Source organism: Lissotriton helveticus, chromosome 3_1 (genome assembly GCF_964261635.1).
Source record: "Lissotriton helveticus chromosome 3_1, aLisHel1.1, whole genome shotgun sequence".
NCBI lineage: Eukaryota > Metazoa > Chordata > Amphibia > Caudata > Salamandridae > Lissotriton > Lissotriton helveticus.
The window spans coordinates 774,322,549-774,342,450 of record NC_136061.1 but is presented as its reverse complement, the minus strand read 5'-3'; positions in this window follow the sequence as shown (position 1 = coordinate 774,342,450).

Here is a 19,902-nt window from a genome sequence, read left to right as displayed (position 1 = left end):
TGTTTCCACACTACACCCTTGTGGTCCAAAAAAGCTTGTACCCAAGGAAGGGGTGGAGCAAACTCTGGGGACCCACCTATGGGTGGGTCAGGACAGATGGGTGGCTACACCCATGTCATTTCTTCAGTTTAACGCCAGAGCAGGAGCAAATGGCTCCTGCAACCGGTTTGAGCTGGACTATGCACCGGGACACCAAATATGCCCCCAGTGCAGACATCAAAGCACTCTGAAAGTGCACCCACCCAGCCCCAATACACTAAAGCCTGTCTGGGAGGTGGTTACACCTTCCTGTGACAGGAAGCCTATTGTCGAACCTTTCTCGGCTCGAGCTTGGCCCAGCAGCCGGAGGGCAGACTCGTGTCTGTGGCTGGCAACATCCATTTTGTGATGCCAGGGTCGAGAAAGCTGGTACCGGGAGTACCGGAGATGTAATATTTCTCCCTCTAGGAGGGTGGAATCATAAATCCCTGCCAGTTACTGGCGGGGAAGTATGATTCCAAGGTCTTTGATACCAAACACAACATGTTTCCTTGCAGCCGTTTTAAAGTTAGCATTTATCGCGAGGTTATAATGCACTTATGGTTGGCTGCATCACAGAACAACCACGGAGAATAGATTCCGAAGGCTGCAGAGGGGCTCTGCTCATGCATGGGCACCCTCTCACACAAAACCCAGCACCGTGCCTTCAGGATTGATAAGGCCTGACATAGGGGTGACTGATAGGTTTATATGTGCAGTGATATAAGGTAGATATTGTGAACCTATAGCTAAGTAAGGGGTGCATGCACCACCTTACACAGGTTGCAGTAGCAGATCTGTTGTGTCATTTTGAATGGTCTCCCAGGGGTGGCATAATACATGCTGCAGGCCCTGCCTATGCCCTAGTTACATAGTATACCATATACTATGGACTTATAAGGGTCCAATCCGGAGTGTACCTAAAGTACATGCAATCAATTTAGAGGAGAAAGCCGCTAGGCTGGCGTCCTGGATAGCAGGATCCCAGCCAGTCCAAGTCTAAAACAGTGAAACATCAGCAAAAAGTGGGAGTAACTATAAGAAGCAGATCCTACTCTCCTACACAGCATACACACATCATGGATAATGAAGCACACATACTTAAGAGGCACTGAAGGGGGTTAATATGCAGTACAGCATATGCAAGAGGAAGTTTATATGGATTAGAGCTAGGATCCCATTGACATGCACAGACAGCAAAGAGGACCTGGATGAAAGGTATACATGGGTCAAAGATAGATTAGTTGGAGAACTGATCCTCTTCTTTAATATATATGCCTCCAATACTGCATGAGTGTCCTCCTGCACAAAGAAGTCCTTCACCTCCAATCACTACACCATGATATGTGGAGGTGACATTAGTTGCGTAGCTGACACATGGCTAGACAGATTGTTTCACCCTCTCCTGAGTACAACAAGTGCTTGGACCATCAAATATATTTGGGCTTAGTTAACTGATTGGAAATTGATAGATGTCTGGCATGAAACACGTCCTATGGGAAGGGACTACTAATTTTGTTCCCACATACATGTCCGCCATACCAGATTAGATATGTTTCTCGCAACTACACCACTGGCAAGAAATACAGTGAAATGAGCATACATGCACAGGACATTTTCAGACCACTACCCAATCTTACACAGAGTGAGCTGGGGAACATTTCAGACAAGCCTACTATAGAAAATAGTGATCCTTGGCGTGATTACCCCCAATTTTGTCCCTATCTTTTTTGCTGGCATTACAACTCTGTGTACTTTACCTCTGCTAAACTACAGTGAAGTGCCTGTGTTTCCCCCCCTTAAACATGGTTAAATTGGCGAATCCCTGATTGGTATATTTAACATGTCACAAATCCCTAGTATGTGGTGTAGAAAATGCATCCAGGGCCTGAAAGTTGCTTGCCGCCTGTGGGCTGCAGCACCTATTGTGCCACCCACAGAGTGGGCCTGTAAATCATTGCTTCAAGCCTACACATAGTAGAATGACTTCAGCAGCCTGAAAATCTACTGCCAAAGGTGTCACAATACCCCTTCCTGAAATATCATTAAGTCACCCCTAAGTATATTTTTTTTAACCACAAACTAAGGTGCAATTTAAAAGTGGAGCATGTGTGAAATTGAAGATGGCATGTCCTTTTAGTGACTAGCCACCAAAACCTATCCTATCTTAGAACATGTCAAAGTACAGATTATCACGGCTAGGGCTATCATTCAAAGTCTATTTCCCATATTTATTAAAATCTAATTTGTTGGTGGTTGGATTTTTAATAAATATTTAGAAAAAGTAAAATTTAGAAAGTTACCTTTTCCTGCCTGAGCTCCTTGAGGCTAATCTGAATTAGCCTATCAGCAGTGGCCTAACCATTGCTTGACTATATTGAGATGTAAAAACTGTTCCCAGAGTGGCACAAATGGCTTAGGCCTGGATGCAGGACTCAGAGGTGCTACCTCAGAGCTTCTGAAAAGTTGGGACTTTGAACACTTTTGACTTCCAAGACCTCCAGATTGCCAGCTGGACCATACCGCAAGGGTCTCCAATTTTGATTAATCTTAGTTATTTTACTACAGCTTCAGGCTTGAGGATTTTGGCCTCCATAAAAAAGACTAAGCCAGAAGGTAAAATGTTTGACCGGTGCAAGCACACTTGATATATCTAACCCTCACTTCATCACGGGTGACCTTAAATTGGACCTAGGTCCCAATCTACTTCTTCCTGGTCCTTGAATGTGTAGAGCTTTGTAGGCGTGTATGAGGATCTTGAACTGGCATCTCTTCTGGATTGGGAGCCAGTGGAGGTTTCTGAGGAGGGGGGTGATGAGGGTCCATTTGGGAAGGTTAAGGATGAGTCTCGCTGCAGCGTTTATATAATCCGTGGAGTTGGGTGGAGATGCCAGTGTAGAGAGTGTTGCTATAGTTGAGGCGGCAGGAGACGAGGGCCTGGGGGATGGTCTTTCTGGTGTTGACTGTGATCCATAAGAAGATTCTGCGGAGTGTGTGAAGGATGTGGAAGCAGGAGGAGACAACTGCATTGACTTGTCATTTCCTGGTTAGTCAACTGTTGAGGATGGTGCCTAGGTTGCCTGCATGGTCTATTGATGTGGGTGTTGGTCTGAGTTCTGCTGGCTACCAGCTGTGCTTCAATATGGAAGTGTTCTTCCCCAACATCAGTACTTCTGTATTTAGGAGGTGACTTCAAGTCAATTGTCCCGCTATGTTTGTTATGACGTCGCATAAGTTAGTTCTGGTTATGGAGGGGTCTTCGGAGAGCGAGAGGATAAATTGAGTGCCCTCTGCATAAGAGATTATGTTGAGGCTATGGGATCTGACAGTGTCTGCAAGGGGGGTCATCTAGGTGTTGAACAGGATGGGGCTGAAGGATGAGCCTTGGGGTATGCTGCATATGACGTCCTTTGGCTTAGCGGTGAATGGAGGCAGCCAGATGCTCTGTGTGCATCCTGTAAAGAAGGAGGCTTTGCACTTGACCCCGTTTTGCTGAATGCCGATGTTGTAGAGTCTGTTAATGAGGGTGTGGTGGGATATGATGTTAAACGCAGCTGAGAGGTCGAGGATGATCAGGGCCACAGACTCTCCGTGGCCGAGGAGGGGTCTGATGTCATCTGTGGTAGCGGTCAGTGCAGTCTCAGTTCTTTGGTTGGCACTGAATCCAGATTGAGAGGTGTCAAGTAGGTGATTTTGTTCCAGGTGTTCTGTGGGCTGTTGGTTGATTACTTTGGCCAGGAAAGGAAACAGAGAGATCGGTCAATCATTTTTGAGTTTGCTGTGGCCGGTGTAGGGTTTCTTTAGGAGGGATCTGACCTCAGTGTTTCCATCTGTCCAGGAAGGCTGCAGTGGTGATTGAAGTGTTGATGACGCTAGTGGGTTCCGTGTTGATTAGGTTGATTCTGAGGTTGAAAAGATTTTGGGGGCAGGGGTCGATGAGTTCCCTGGAGTGAATGGATGACATCATGGCCATGGTGGTCTGAGTGGTGAGGGGAGACTAAGCGGTGATCATTCAATAGGTGGTGCTGGTTGGTCAAGGTTGTTGAGATTGAGAGCAGTGGGTTGTGGATCAAAGTTGTTGTAGATGGTGACAATCTAGCTGTAAAAGTAGTCAGAAAAGGTGTTGCTGAGTTCTTTAGAGGGGTGGATTATATTCTCTGTGGCTGCTGGGTTGAAGAATTCGTTGACTATTTTGAAGAGTTCTTTCAGGTGATTGGCCGCTGCATCAATGTGGGCTGTGATGGCTGCTTTTTTGGCTTCCTTCATGCACAGGTTGTGGTTGCTGAGGGCTGTTTTGTGAGTGGCTCTGCCAGAGGGGTTCCTTGTGGTGTTCTGTCATTTTTTGAGTCTGTAGCAGTTGTGCTTGCTGGTTCTGAGCTCTGGGGTGTACCAGCAGACTTGCTTTGAGATATTGTTGGATGTCGCTGGTTTCGTCCAGGGCTACACTGTCAGAGCATTTGGTGATCCATGAAGAGAAGTTATGGACGGGCTAGTCAAGGTCTGATGAAGCTTCAGGTTTGATGGTGCTGAGGGCCTGTGTCCACTGTGTCTCAGTTACCTTGCCCCAGCTGTGGTCAGAGGAGCTGTGATGCTTGGAGATGGGATTGCTGAGTATCAGCAATCGTATATCATTCTGGAAGTTAAGACATGGGATCCTACTTGGCCCAACATTTTCTTATTGACTGAACACAGGATCAGTGTATGAAATGCCAAAATAATATGGGAAGCTTTCAAAGTTGTCATGTGCAGAATTTGTAGAGCTGCATCACACTCAGACCGATAATACAAAGATAATTACAAACCCTAGGAAACACTTTGAAGCGTCAAGAGAGGCAAACACATTTTGGGAATTGAGGAAGGGAAAAAGTACTAATGAATAGAAAAATATGCAGTGATATTAGAAAAATTACTCTGTCTCCACTATAGGGATTATGTAGAGAAGTTTATTTTGAAAAGGGTAAAAAAAAGTAGAACACTGGCATATTTACTCAAAAACAACAGTGACTGTGATAAAAGCTCAAAACAGGCAGGTAGTAGAAGGAGCTTTTAATGGTACAACCATCAACAGCAGAAGTTACAGCAACTGTCCTTACATCAATTGGAATATCATCATTCTAACTGTGATGTCATTGTCCATGACACTCTTAAAGATGCAGCAACATAACACATCCCCCTTATATAATAAATGAACAAATAGAATACTGATGAAAACACAAAAACTATATAAGAGGAAAAAACAAAGAGAAATAGTGAACATTAATGCATTACATAATCACTGAATTTCTTGGGAAGTTGAGAAGATCTCTTAGGGGTATCCCTTTGATGGTTAGTGGAAGGAGGAACATTGGGAATGTTGGGAGCACAAGAATGTTTGGATTCATTACTGTTTTGATTCTTGACATTATTGCTCTTGGTCAGTTTAGACATGTTCCAAGTGCAACCATTATCTAAAGTGACAACATTCTTCTTTATGGAAACAATAGTGAAAGGTCCCATAAAGTTCGAGACACCCTTGTGACCAATTTTTGGTTTTTTCACAAGTACACTATCACCCACATTCCATTTTCTGTGTTTGACAGCCATCTTAGTATCATATCGTTGTTTGTATTTCTGTTGATAGTCTGTCAATACAGTCCTCCTTCTCTGTTCTCTTTCTACACTGTTCTCAACTAATTTCTCCGGAAGCCATGTTGGATTTAGCTTCGAACTAGCTAATCTACCTCTCAAAGCTTCAAAAGGAGACCTTTGCATGACAGCATTGGGAGTCGTGCGATGTGCCCACCATGTCTCCCTTAATACATTGCTGAATGACATCTTGGACTCTAGAGCCCTTTGTGCACAACTTTTAACAACCCTATTCATCCTCTCCGTGAGACCATTTGCTTGAGGAGAGTAAAGAGCTGTCTTTTGGTGAATAATACCAAGACCTCTTAAAAAGTTGTCCATCTCACTAGAAGTAAATTGTACTCCATTGTCAGTGAGTAAGATTTTGGGAACACCCTCAGACCCAAACACATCTTTTAGGAATTCAATCACAGTTCTTGAGTTAACTACACTCATGCATTTAGAAACAACCCACTTAGAAGTGTAGTCAACCAGTAAAACAACATATCTCTCATGTGAGGGCATTAGTTCAAAAGGGCCAGCAATGTCTAGGCCCAATTTTGTCCAAACAGCTACTGGAACTTCAACAGGTGACAATGGTGAGTGAGTAGTGGTACGTGATTTGTCATTCGTTGCACACAAATGGCAATCTTTGACTACAGTTTCCACCATACGATCCATTCCAGGCCACCAGTATCTTTCCCTGACGCGAGCCTTCGTTAAATTTCTTCCCAAATGTCCCTCATGAGCTAGGTTGACAATTCTCTCTCTCAATTCATTTGGAGGCACAACTCTATCACCTCTCATTAAATTCCCTTGGAAAAAAGTTAAATCATCCTTCACGGACCAAAATGGTTTTAATACATTCTCTAGATTATGATGATCCGGCCAGCCACTCCTAATTACATTCTTCAGTAATTGAAAAACAACATCTTCATCAATTTTGCGTGACCATTCCTCCTCAGAGATAGTAGACTCCAATACCCAATTTATACACGTAGTAACCTCAGTGACACAATCTCTATCTATGGGAAGACGTGACAAGCAATCAGCAGGTCTGTTATTCAGTCCTGGAATATATTGTACAGAGAAGTTGTATTCTTGTAAACCCTCGCTCCACCTTTTTAATCTTGGCGTCATATGATCGTTTTGATGACATGAGAAAATTTGAACTAGAGGACGGTGATCTGATTTAACTACAAATGGTATCCCCCATAAGTAAAATTTGAAATGACAAATTGACCAATATACTGCCAATGCTTCTCTTTCAATACAAGAGTAATTGTGCTCAGCTTCTTTTAGAGCTCTTGAAGCGAAAGCAACAACAACTTCTTCACCATTAACAATTTGGGAAAGCACAGCACCTAAACCTTTAAGGCTGGCATCGGTAGTTACTATGGTTTTGAGTTTGGAGTCAAAATGACCTAGGGTTGGCATCTCACCAATCTCTTTCTTGACTAAAACAAAAGCTTTCTCGCAATCATCAGACCAGGAAAAATGTACTCCTTTCTTCAAAAGGGACCTAATGGGCTCAACGAGACTAGCAAAACCTTTAACGAATTTGGAATAAAATTCCGCCATCCCTAAAAATGACTTGACCTGATCTTTATCTACTGGAGTGGGTGCCTTAACTATACTTTCTGCTAGTTCTAATTTGGGCTGAATTCCGTTCCCCGAGATAACGTGTCCCAAATACGTGACGGATTCTAAGCCAATACGACACTTCTCCCTTTTTACTGTGAGCCCACTCTCGTTTAACCTATCTAACACCAATCTCATTACTTTATCATGTTCACATATGTCTACACCATGGACCAAAATATCGTCCTGAAAGAACATTACATTGGGAAGACTCCCCAAAACCATTTTCATCACCCTTTGGAAACATGCGGCTGCTGAGGCTAAGCCAAACGGCATTCTTAAAAAACGGTAAGCACCTAAAGGTGTAACAAACGATGTCAAGTGCCTGCAGTCTTTATGCAGCACTACTTGATGGTAAGCAGATGAGAGATCAAGAACGCTAAATACTTTTGCTCCCTTTAAAATGCTGATACTCTCAGCTATGTTTGGCAAAGGCTGACGGTCTACCCAGATCCACTCATTCAACCCGCGAAGATCCACACACATCCTAATTGATTTCCCACCATCCTTGGGTGCTAGAACCACTGGGCTCAACCACTCTGATGATTCAATTTCTTCAATTACTCCTAAGTTTAACAATTTTTTAATTTCAAGTTTGAGTGGCTCTAGCATCATGTTGGGTACTTTCCTGACTCTGTGTACACACGGTTTGGCAGATTTCTTAAGAATGATTTTGTGTTCGAAACCTTTTAGACATCCTAATTTGTCAGAAAAAACGTTGGGATAATCATCAAAGTATTTACTAGACTCACACACAAGGTCTATTTGGGAATGAAGATAACTGGAAAGGAAATCTCTCATTAACATGACTTGATTTTTTGGATCTTCAGCTCCTGGATTAAGAATTATCCCTAAGTCATGTTGATGTCGCCATCCCAGGAGATTATCACCCCTGACAGCTACATAAACTTTCCCAGATATACACATTCCACTAAAAGAAATGTTGGCCACAACATATCCTAAGATCTCTATTCTTGACTTATTGTAGCTAAGGGGAGAAATGTCAGAAGGTAATAATTGAACATTTTCCAACCCAACCACTTCATCCCAAATTTTGTTACCAATTAACGTAAAGGGAGATCCAGAGTCTGCCATGAGTTTAAACACGAATTTGTCAATTTTCACATCACAATATGGCATAAAAATACGTTCTGTGTCAACCATCGCATCATTAACATTTGAGACTGCTATTGTACGTACAATGTCCGAGGTTGGCACAAAATTGTGCTCTGTGTCAACCATTGCATCACTAACATTGGACACTACAAGTGTGCGTACAACATCAGAAGTTGGCTCACTAATTTCTCTCTTCTTTCCAGACCTACATATTCGTGCATAGTGTCCTTTAATACCACAATTATTGCAGATGCTATCCCTAGCGAAGCAATGGGGAAAATTAGATGAATGGGAGAAACTCCCACATCTGAAACAACGCATCCTTTGGTTACTTATAGGACGTTGTTGGCGAGAGTCACGTTCTTTAGAGAAGGTTGACTCTTTGAAGGAAGAGGAGCGATTATCAAGAGTGTTTTTCTGAGCAATTGTTTTTTGGAAAGGTTTGCTCTTAGAACTCACATTGACTTTTGCTATCTCATTGTGATCTTCACAAAGTATATCTTCATCTTCCAACATGTGTACAGAGTCAGAAACCTTTTTCTTATTATCACTGACAGTGTGACTATCATCCTCTTTATTTTTTCTTATCTCTTTTACCCATGTAGAGGTATTCTCCATTCCTTCCACAATGTCCAAAGCTTCTTTCAATGTAGGATTCTTGGACAATAACTTCTCTTGAACTCTAGAACTGTTCGTGCATCGAACCAGTTGATCTCTAACTAGAGATTCTGATAAATCACCAAAATCGCAAGTTCGAGAGAGAGTTTTTAGAGCCGCGACATATGTTCCCACACGTTCACGAGAACCTTGGACACGAGTAAAGAACCTATGTCGCTCTAAAACAACATTAATTCTTGGACCAAAATATTGTTCTAACATTGTCATAGACATCTCAAAAATGTCTGCAGGTTCCCCTTCAGCCCCACCAATAGGTATGGTGTCCATACTGTTATAGGTATGTCTACCTTCAACTCCCAAGTTGTGTAATAGAATGGCTTGTTTTCTGAATGCCGAAAACTTTTCTCCACCAATGGCAACTAAATATGAGTCAAATAGGTTTCTCCATCTTTTCCAAGGAAGAATGGGTTCACCTTCCTCTGAAAGAAAAGGTGGAGGCTGTGACATGCTAGACGTAGTGGCCATATTGAAACAAGGAATAAATAACCAGAGCACTCTGTAATAAATATAGTTAAGGTAGTAGGCTGATTCTGCAGTAATGTAAAGTAAAACGAGGAAAAATCAATTAACTGTGAAGAGTTATCAGTATCATAACAGTTGTGTACATTAAAGTAAAATTATTAGTCCAAACCTCAATCAGTATTTTATAATGTGCAGTTGAATGTCACCAGAATCTCAATGGTAAAATCAATCCATTGCTGTGTGTGTCAGCGTTGTAAAGTCAAGCTTATTATTTGATTCTGGAGTGAAGTTGTAGAATTGACACACTGCTGTGCGCGTCAGCGTTGATAATTTCAGCTTATTATCCGATGTTTTGATTAAGTAGTTAAGATACACCGCTGTGTGTATCAGCGTTTGCAGATTCGTAAGAGATGCGCTGCCGTGCGCATCGGCGTAACCAGGGTAATGAGGATAAACAAAATGGCCGCCGTATCGTGAAATGCGTGACAACGTGTTGACGTTGTACGCGAGGTCACAGCTTGCGTGCAGGAAGGTGATGCAGGAAGTAGGAGGCAAGACAGGAAGTGCACGAGCAGTCAGGCTGACGAGGCGAGACCAGGATTCTTCGATAGGAGCGAGCAGCTGGGCGAACGCTGAGGCGCTTAAGCACTCGTGCACTGAAGCGCGAGTAGGTGCAATGGCGCGTGGAATGCCTGCATCGGATTTAAATCCTAACAAGAGGCAACGGTAAGCGCCGAGAAGGCGATAATGGTGCCTGTACTGTAAATAAATACCTGGCAATTCAGCTCGTTTGGCACTTGGAGATCGTATTCCACACAGTGAGAGAAGTAGGTTCTGTGATATTCTCTTCTCAGCTCCAAAATTAGCGCAACCAGCCCATCTTCCAATGTAATTCCCAATATAGTCCAAAATAGACAGTAAAGTCGGTAAAATCGGTCAGAAGTAAGTCCAAAGGTAAATCCAGGAGAATAGAAGTAAATCCAGATGAATATCTAGTGTCCAAAGTATTTTGATAATCCAAAGAACGATAGTCCAAGTAAATTCAAAATTTAAATCGATATCCAGGGGTAGGGGAATTGATGGTCGTATGTGCTTGTCCCCAATCAAGCCTTGACCCTCGTCGCCAGTGATAAAAGCTCAAAACAGGCAGGTAGTAGAAGGAGCTTTTAATGGTACAACCATCAACAGCAGAAGTTACAACAACTGTCCTTACATCAATTGGAATATCATCATTCTAACTGTGATGTCATTGTCCATGACACTCTTAAAGATGCAGCAACATAACAGACTGATTGTAAGAAATTGGAGCATAAGTTGAGAGGATGAGAACACACTTCAAATATTAATTACAGCCTATGTCAGTGTAAACCATAAAAGTCACAAAATAAACTTACGCTTAACCTTCTGGTAGCTTGGCACAAAGCAGTCAGGCTTAACATAGAGGCAATGTCTAAAGTATTCATGCAGTACTCAAATAGTAATAGAGTTAAAACAAAATCCAAGAAAAATCCCAAACTAATTTAGAACAATTGAGTATGCTTTATTAAATAAAATGACACCACAGTTACAAAAATCCAATAAGCAGACTTGAGACATGTATTTTTAGTTTGAAATAAAAATAGCTCCAAAAAGCACAAAGCGCCAACTGCAGTTATGTGTTCATGCTAGACCAAGTCAAATTCAAAAGCTAAGGCCTGGGGAGAGAATGTAGCCTTACGGCTAGAGCGGTCGACTTTGAAGGTGGGAAACCGGGTTTGAGTATCGGCAACGCAAGCTCAACATCCTGTGATTCTGGGCAAATCACTTAATCACCCCGTGCCTAACGAAAATGAATGTGTTCTCATGTACCGAAACTGGTGCTTATGTAAAGCGCTCTGATGCCCTATGTCTCAAGTCTAGTTTGCGTTATATAAAACTAAAAAAAAAAAGGCCAACCACGAGAAGCACAGGTCGGATAAAAGGATCAGCTTTGTTCCATTGGAAAAATGACCTTCTCACTTTGAAACATTTTAGGAGAAAAGGTGATTGTCAACGAGTTGTCAGTGGGGCAAGTTGCAAGCTGGATCCGAAGTATGGCTCAACAAATGTGGGTTGCTGAAGAGCAGAGGCCCAATGAGCCATCAACAAAGGCAGGAAAGATCCAAGTGGGTGAACTCTGATGTCTGTGCCAATGAAGGCCTGGATGTTGATCAGCTGCTGATCGGTGTCAGTCTTGAGGAAGCCCTTTATGTTTGGACAGGGACATTTTTCTGGAAGTTGGATCTCCTTCAGTAGGGCAAACCAGCAGATTGAGGTTAACTGATGATTTGATAGTTGTGGCTTCAAAAGCGATGACAGTCTCCATCAGTGCTTTAGACAGAAAGTTTCTATGTTGCACTTCTTGCAGTTGGGGACAGAAGGAGTTTACTCAAATACTAGCTAAGGCTCCAGTTCGTGGAAACCACCAGGCCACCACTTGGGTGGTAGGAGTCAGTCCAACTGAGGTTAACACCAGGAACTAGGGCAGGTTGTGAGATAGTCTTGCTGTTTGCCCTGATAATTCCCACTTTTTGACTGATACTCGTGGTTACTGACTCTGATTATGCCGTGGGCCCTGCTAACCAAGCCCAGGGCCAGTGCTTTCTTTTAAAGGTATATGGTATTTAGGTGTAATTACAATTGGTATGACAACCTACCTGCAAGGCCCTAGTATATAGTAGGGCATGTAGGTTTAGAGGCCCAGTAGATTTACTAAACTTAAGTGTGTACTTATGAGGTGGCTGCTGTTATTTTAAAAGCCAGTTCTGCCTTTGCGTGCTGCTTATAAAATAAAGCTATGTCCAAATTCAACTTTGGAATTAAAGGTACTTCCTAAGTCTTAAACTACCTTATTTTTACATATACGTCACCCCTAAGGTCTACCCTATGTGCCCCCATGGTAGTGTACCATGTTGAAATAATCAGGGACAAGATGTTTTATAAGCCCCAGTGATGGGAAAACTGCCAATTTTGTTAATCTCAATTGTAGTGCATTAGTTCTATAGCTAACATGGGAAGGCTTTATTAAACTTTAATAATGTCTAACTATTAAGAGGAGTGAGCTAAAATATTAATTCAAAGTGTCAAAAGAAAATTTGGAATAACCCAACAACTTGCCAGGGTTGGATTAATTATAACTATGCAAAAACAAGGAGATGATGGACGCAGAGCTGAAACTTTTCAGACACTCACCCCCAGTCACAGATCTGGATTGAATCCATCATCATTCTTTAGCTCACTTTGCCACCTCAGTTCAGACCCAGCTATATGCAAGTCAATATTGACCCTGTGCCTCATGAGAACAATCCAGCCCAAACAGCCAAGCAAGGTCTTCCCTGAACCGGAAACAGGATTCCTGGGACCGGTTTCTGGGTAACACCCTTCATCAGCCAGGCTAGCTTGGATCCAGTGGCAAAGTGAGCAAGGTACCCACCTCTGGGCATACCCTGCCAACTTAGGGCGAGCAAAGCAAACACAAGGAGATGTGGGAGCTAAAGAATGCTGATTTATTCAACCCAGATCTATGACTGAGTGTCTGAAAAGTTTCAGTGCTCCATTCATCATCTCCTTGTGTTTGCTTTAATTATAACTATGACAGAAAAGATGTTGTGAACTTGATTTCCTGACGTGCCTGAAACCAGCTCTGGAGCAACCTCTCCTGATTGGCCAGCCTTTGACAGGCTGAGCCAAACTGCTCTGAAGATCTGTGAAGTGGCCTGCAAGGAGACAAAGAGATATCTAGTGGGAGGATATCTGCAAGCTGCAGAGCAAAAGGCAGGAAGTTGTCTGGGTAGCCAAACTGGTCTTAAAAGAGGGAAAGATACTTAGGACAGGACCCAGGCCTACTCTCTCTTCCTGCACCCCCAGGCAGATGAGGGCCCTGTAATTTAATTCGCAGAGGGACTGAAAGGGGAGTGTTAGGGAAAGTTAGCACCGCTCTAGGTTGGGATACCCAGACCTGAAGCTCCAGGAGAGATGTTCTCCATTTTGGTTTTTGAAGAACAGTGCTCTCTGAGACAAAAATGTGCCACACTTCAGGGGAAGTGGTCATCCTTGAGGGAGGCACCCTGCACTCCAATGGTCAGGGGTCCCGCCTGCTTGCCAGCCTAGAAACATGATAAAATATGGGAGAGCTGCCCAGCAACCCAGATCCCGGCCCGAAAGAACAAGAAGAAGAAGGACTGACCTGCTGAACCCCTGGCCTGCACCAAGAGGACTGTGTTCTTAAGGACAACACCTGTTGCACACTTTGGGCCTCACCAAAAGATGGACTTTGCCATGCTCTGAAAGTTTAAGGAGTGGAATCCCTGACAGAAGGAGGCTCAAAGAGTTACACATGCATCATCTCCACCAAAAAGGACCCAGCTGACCAGTTTCAACTGGACTTTGAAGGATTTGGAAAGTGGAGTCTTGTAGTCCCAAATTCCCAAAGAGCAACTCAGAGCTACTGTAACCTTGGATTGGGGTTGTGGACACTTCCGGATCCCTAAAGAAACTTCTGGAAGAAAATCCAGAAGTTTGTGTTCATTAGGAGAATTTTTATTAATAAGCTCCATAAGTTGACCGACATGTCATTGAGAGTTAAGCCGGCTGTGTCAAACCGCAACTCAGCCTGAAATCTCACATGGCAGAGTACATGAGGAGGGCAAACAGAAACCTGGAGGCCAGCCAACAGCCCATGAAGCTCTGGTACCACCAAAAGGCTACAATGCCTTAGTACAAACCAGGACAATTGGTGTGGTTGTTGGAGCCTGTGGTTTCTAGGGCCCTCCAGGACTAGTGGACTAGGCCCCATCAAATCGTACAAAATAAAGGTAAGGTTATTTACTTGGTAGACCTTAACACCCTCAGTAAGCCCCACAGGGTCCTGCATGTAAGCAATAGAAACCCCAAGAGACATGACAATGCTGATGGTCACCAATGAAGGAGGGTAGGAAGAAACTGAGTCAATGCCAGACCTCCTCTCCAGTAATGTGCAAGACGGGTCAGTGGAGGGAGTGGTACTCTCTCCAATATTGACAGACCAGCAGCTCAAAGACTGCAAGCAGATGCTGGGGCAGTTTTCTTATCTGTTCTCCTTGACCCAGGGACCATCTGGTGTGTACATGATGTTGACACTGGCGACATCCTACCTGTCAAAAACAAGTTGACAGTTTGTCTGACCAGATCAGAGCCACCATCAAAGCTCAAGTAGCTAAGATGCTGGACATGGGGGTAATTGAGACCTCTGACAGTCCATGTGCCAACCCAGTGTTGCTGGTACCCAAACGTAAACCCTAAGGGGTAAAGAAGGAGTTAAGGATCTATGTGGACTACAAAGGATTGAATGCAGTCAATAAGACTGATGCTCACCCTATAACTAGAGCTGATGACCTCATTGATAAGTTAGTGCCTGCAAAGTACCGGAGTAATTATGACGTGACTTCAGGCTATTGGCAGGTTGCCCAAGGTGAAGGAGTAAAGGAGAAGTCAGCATTCTCCAACACCTGAGGGTCACTTTCAGTTCAAAGTAATGCCCTTTGGTTTATAGAATGCACCTGCCACCTTCCAAAGGTTAGTAAACAAAGTCCTGTCTAGGTTGGAAGTGTTCAGTGCAGCCTATCAGGATGATATGGTTGTATACAGGTTCATCTGCGAGGATCATCTGGTCCACCTGAAGGAAGTGCTTCAAGCCCTTCATCAGGTGGGTCTGACTATCAAGGCAAGTGCCAGATAGGGCAAAGTTCAGTGGTATACCTGAGCCATCTGGTAGGTAGAGGCCACGTACAACCTCTCCCACCCAAAATTCAGACTATTCTGGATTGGGAGGCTCCTAAAGCCCAGAAACAGCTCAGGGCCTTTCTTGGCCTGACTGGGTATTACAGAGGTTTGTTCATAACTATGGGACCATTAGGCCTCCTATGACAGAGTCCCTCACTAAAAGCAGCCCGAAAAGGAAATTTGGACCCCATAGTGTTAGAAGGCCTTTGGCACTCTGAAGGAGGCTGTGTGTTAAGCACTAGTGTTACTTGTTCACGACTACACAAGAGAGCTTGTGCTTCAGACAGATGCATCAGAACAAGGGATTGGGGCAGTGTTGGCATAATTACATGAGGAGGGCCTAGATCAGCCAGTTTCCTTCATTATCAGTAGACTACTCCTCAGAGAACAAACATTGAGTGCCATTGAGAGGGAAGCCTTTACTGTAATCTTGTCCCTGAAGAAACTGAGACCATACCTATTTGGTACTTACTTATGTGTTCAAATTGACCACAGACTTCTCAAGCAGATGAGGGGAAGAATACTAATTGGTTGAAGTGGTCCATTTCAGTACAGGGGAAGGACTTTATAGTAGAACACAGACCTGGGCCTGCCCATGCCAATGCGGATGGACTTTCAAGGTTTTTTCACTTAGCTGTTCAGGACTACTAGGTAAGTTAACAATCACCTTTCATCTGGGGAGGGGCTGTGTGAGAAAGTCATCCTTGTTGTCCTTAATGCCCCCTTTTTTTGGCTGATACTGGTGGTTACTGACTTTGAATGCACCCTGGCCCCTGCTAACTAGGCCCCCGGCCAGTGCTCTGTTTAAAAGGTGTATGGCAATTAGGTGTAATTACAATTAGAAAGAAAACCTACCTATAAGCCCCTAGTATATGGTAGGACATGTGGGTTTAGTGGCCCAGTAGATTTTATGAACTTAAATGTGCACTTCTGTGGTGTCTGTTGTCATTTTCAAAACCAGTCCTGTCTTGCAGTCTTTTTTAAATAAACCCAAATTCAACTTTGGAATTAAAGGTACTCACGCAGTCTTAAACAACTTTATATTTATACATACGTCACCTCTAAGGTGTACCCTACATGCCCGAGGGTTAGGTGCCATGTTGAAGTAAGCAGGAACATTATACAAGATATTTTATCGGTCCTGGTGAGGGAAACAATTTTGTTTTCCCCATTGTAGTACATTAGCTCAGTAGGCTAACATGGGAAGGTTTAATTACACTTTATTAAAGTCTAACTATTGACAGGAATGAGCTAAAATAATAATATAAAGTGGCAAAAGAAAAATTAGAATACCCCCAAAAAACTTGCAACGGTTGGATTTATTATACCTTTGACAGAAATAAAGATAAAGAACTTGCCTTTCTGATGTGCCTGAATCTAGCTCTGAAGCGACATCTCCTGATTAGCCAGCCTTTGACAAACTGCTCTGATGAGGTGTGAAATGGCCTGCAAGGATGAAAAGAGACATCTGGTGGGAGGAGATCTGCAAGCTGGAGAGCAAAAGGCAGGCAGGGAGTTGGGTTGCCAAACTGGACTTCAAAGAGGGATAGATACTTAGGACAGGACCCAGGCCCACCCCTACATCCCGCACCCCCAGCCAGATCGGAGCCCCTGTAATTGAATTAGGATAAGGACTGGAAGGGGAGAGTTAGGAAAAGTTAGCCATGCCTGTAGGTTGTGATAGCCAGACCTGAAGCTTCAGGAGAGATTTTCTCCATTTTGGTTTTTGAGGAAAGGTACTTTTTGGGTCAAGAATATGCCACACTTCAGAGGAAGTGGTCATCATTGAGAGTTGCACCCTGCAACCCATTAGCCAGGGGTGCATCCCTGCTTGCCAGCCCAGAAATATGGATAAATATGGGAGAGCTGCCCAGCAACTCAGATTCCTGCCTAAAAGAAACAAGAAGAAGGACTACTATGCTGAACCACTGGCCTGTACCAAGATGACAAGACTCTGAAGGACTGCAACAGTAGGGAAAGCATTGGTCTCAGGTGAAGTTAAATTTACTATTCCCCCTTCAGTTTATGCAACAATAGTGAAAGGGTTGGACTCAGAAGGGGTACAAATTAATATTCCCACTCCAGCCACTGCAACAGTAGGGAAAGTGTTGGATTGCTGAGGGGTAAAATTCACTATTCCCACTCCAGTTGGTACAACTTTAGGGAAAGAGTTGTACTCAGGAGGAGTAAAAATTACTATTCCTAATCAAGTCAATGCAACAATAGGGAAAATATTGGATTACTGAGGGGTTGAATTTACTATTCCCACTCCATTCAGTGCAACAGTAGGAGAAAGATTGGACTCAGGAGGGGTAACAATTTTCTATTCCCACTCCAGTCAGTGCAACACTACGGAAAGTGTTGGACTCAGGAGAGGTAAAATGTATATTCCCTCTCCAGTCTGTGCAACAGTAGGGAACGTGTTGGATTGCGGAGGGATAAAATATACTATTCCCACTCTAGTTGGTCCAACAGTAGGCAAAGCATTGAGGGTACACTTACCATTCCCACTCCATTCGCTGCAACAGTAGGGAAATGGTTGGATTGGAAAGGGGTAAAGTTTACTATTCCCACTCCATTCGATACAACAGTAGGGAAAAGGGCGGACTCTGGATGGGTAACAATTTACCACTTCAGTCACCTGATTCTGGAGTTCAATTAGACCCATTGACCTAGAGTTCTCAATGGACCAGGTAGCTCTCGCTTTGAGAGCAAGTAAAAATGGGAAGGCACTGGGTCCAGACGATCTTTTCAAAGCCCAGATGGACCTCTGTACCCCCCTCCTAACTAGAGTCTTGAACGCTTCATGTGCAACAGGCCTCATGGAGTCATGGTCCAAATCCATACTGGTCCCTATTTTAAAAAAAGGGGATCGGGGGTCGGTAACCTGTTATCGTCCAATCTCCCTACTGGACTCTCTTGGTAAAGTGGCGGGTCGGGTCATTCTTGAGTGTCTGCAGGATTGGGCGGACGATGGTAGGATTATTTCAGACCTCCAGTACGGGTTCCGAAAGGGATTAGGGACCATTGCCCAAGCCTTAAACTTGTCACTTTTGATAGATAAGTACGTCCACATCAAAAAAGGAGACCTTTACATGGTATACGTGGACTTATCGTCCGCATTCGATTGTGTGTCCCACTCCAAACTATGGTCCCTTTTGTTGGACATGGGGGTACCATTGAACCTGGTCAAGTTCTTGAGGGAACTCTATTCAAACGCAAGGGTGCGTTTCGTGCTGGGAGGAGAGTTAACAGCGGAGTTTGCAGTAGAGAAAGGGGTTAGGCAAGGCTGCGTCCTGGCCCCCTTTCTCTTTACATTATATACTAATGGATTGGAGAGGGAGATGATTAAGGGGTGCCAGGACCTTCCAGCAGTAAACAACCACCCAATTCCCGTGTTACTACACGCAGACGAGGCAGTAATACTAGCCCGTACCCCCCTTGAACTTCAAAAGGGATCGAATAGATATTCCACATTTATGGCAGGCCTTGACCTCAATATTAATATTAGTAAAACCTTTGTTATGAGGGCAGGCACAGGTCATAAAAGTAAAATGAGGGGTATTTTTTTGAAGCAGGAAAAACTTGCGTCCACACAGAAATATCCGTATCTGGGCATAATGATGGACTATAAACTATCCTGGAAACCGGCCATAGAAACTAGGAAACTCCTCTTCATAAGAACCACTACAGCCCTTGCTACCTTTTCCAGGAGGTTGGGAAAGAGAGTTCCCCCAGAACTTATTAAGATTTACAAAGCAAAATGCCTCTCTGTGGCATTGTATGGGGCGGGTCTTTGGGGTTTTGCGACCACGGATAGCATACAGAGGGTGGAAAATACCTTTTTGAGGTACCTTCTCTCAGTCCCGAAGAGCACGAGCACTTTTTCCTGTCACATGGAGATCGGACTTTCACATGTGACAGATATAGTAAAGGCTGAACCTCTCTTTCACGATCTAGGCTGGGAAAAATGTTATTATGACCCCCCATTATTCCGTGAGGTTTCAAAGAAGGTTCTACAGGCGAAATGTCTCGCATACCTCGAAGAACTGAGACTGATGAGTGAGGTCACGAAACCATCAGTTATACATAGCTTGTTGACCCAAACGGCAGTCGCCATCCAGCCTTACCTTACCTATAACACCACTAGTTATGATCATTTTCTTTTGGTTAGGTTTAGGATGAACCTTTTCCATCGAATGGTTGCGATCCCAATTCGAAATAACTGGGCTAAAGAACTCCCGTACTGTCCATGTGATGACACCTCTACACAGTCCACTCTGCATACCATCCTCTTTTGCAAGTTTTATAAAGATTTTAGGAAAAGATGGCTTATTCCACTAGTAAAGCAAACAGGCCACAGAACCTGTCGCCCGGCCTTTATTTTCTTACAGCTCCTGGAGGGTGAACGGCTGGTTCTTACAATAGCTAATTTCTTGAAGTGTATGGTCCGACATCGAATGAACTTAGATTGAATTTCCCCACTAAGGAGACATTGCAATTTTAATCATAAAAGGCGGTTGCTCGCCCCATTTTGTCATAAATTTGTCCGTTTTATTTTAATTTTTATCTTTTTCTAGATGCTGCTAAGTGTTTCAATTAAGC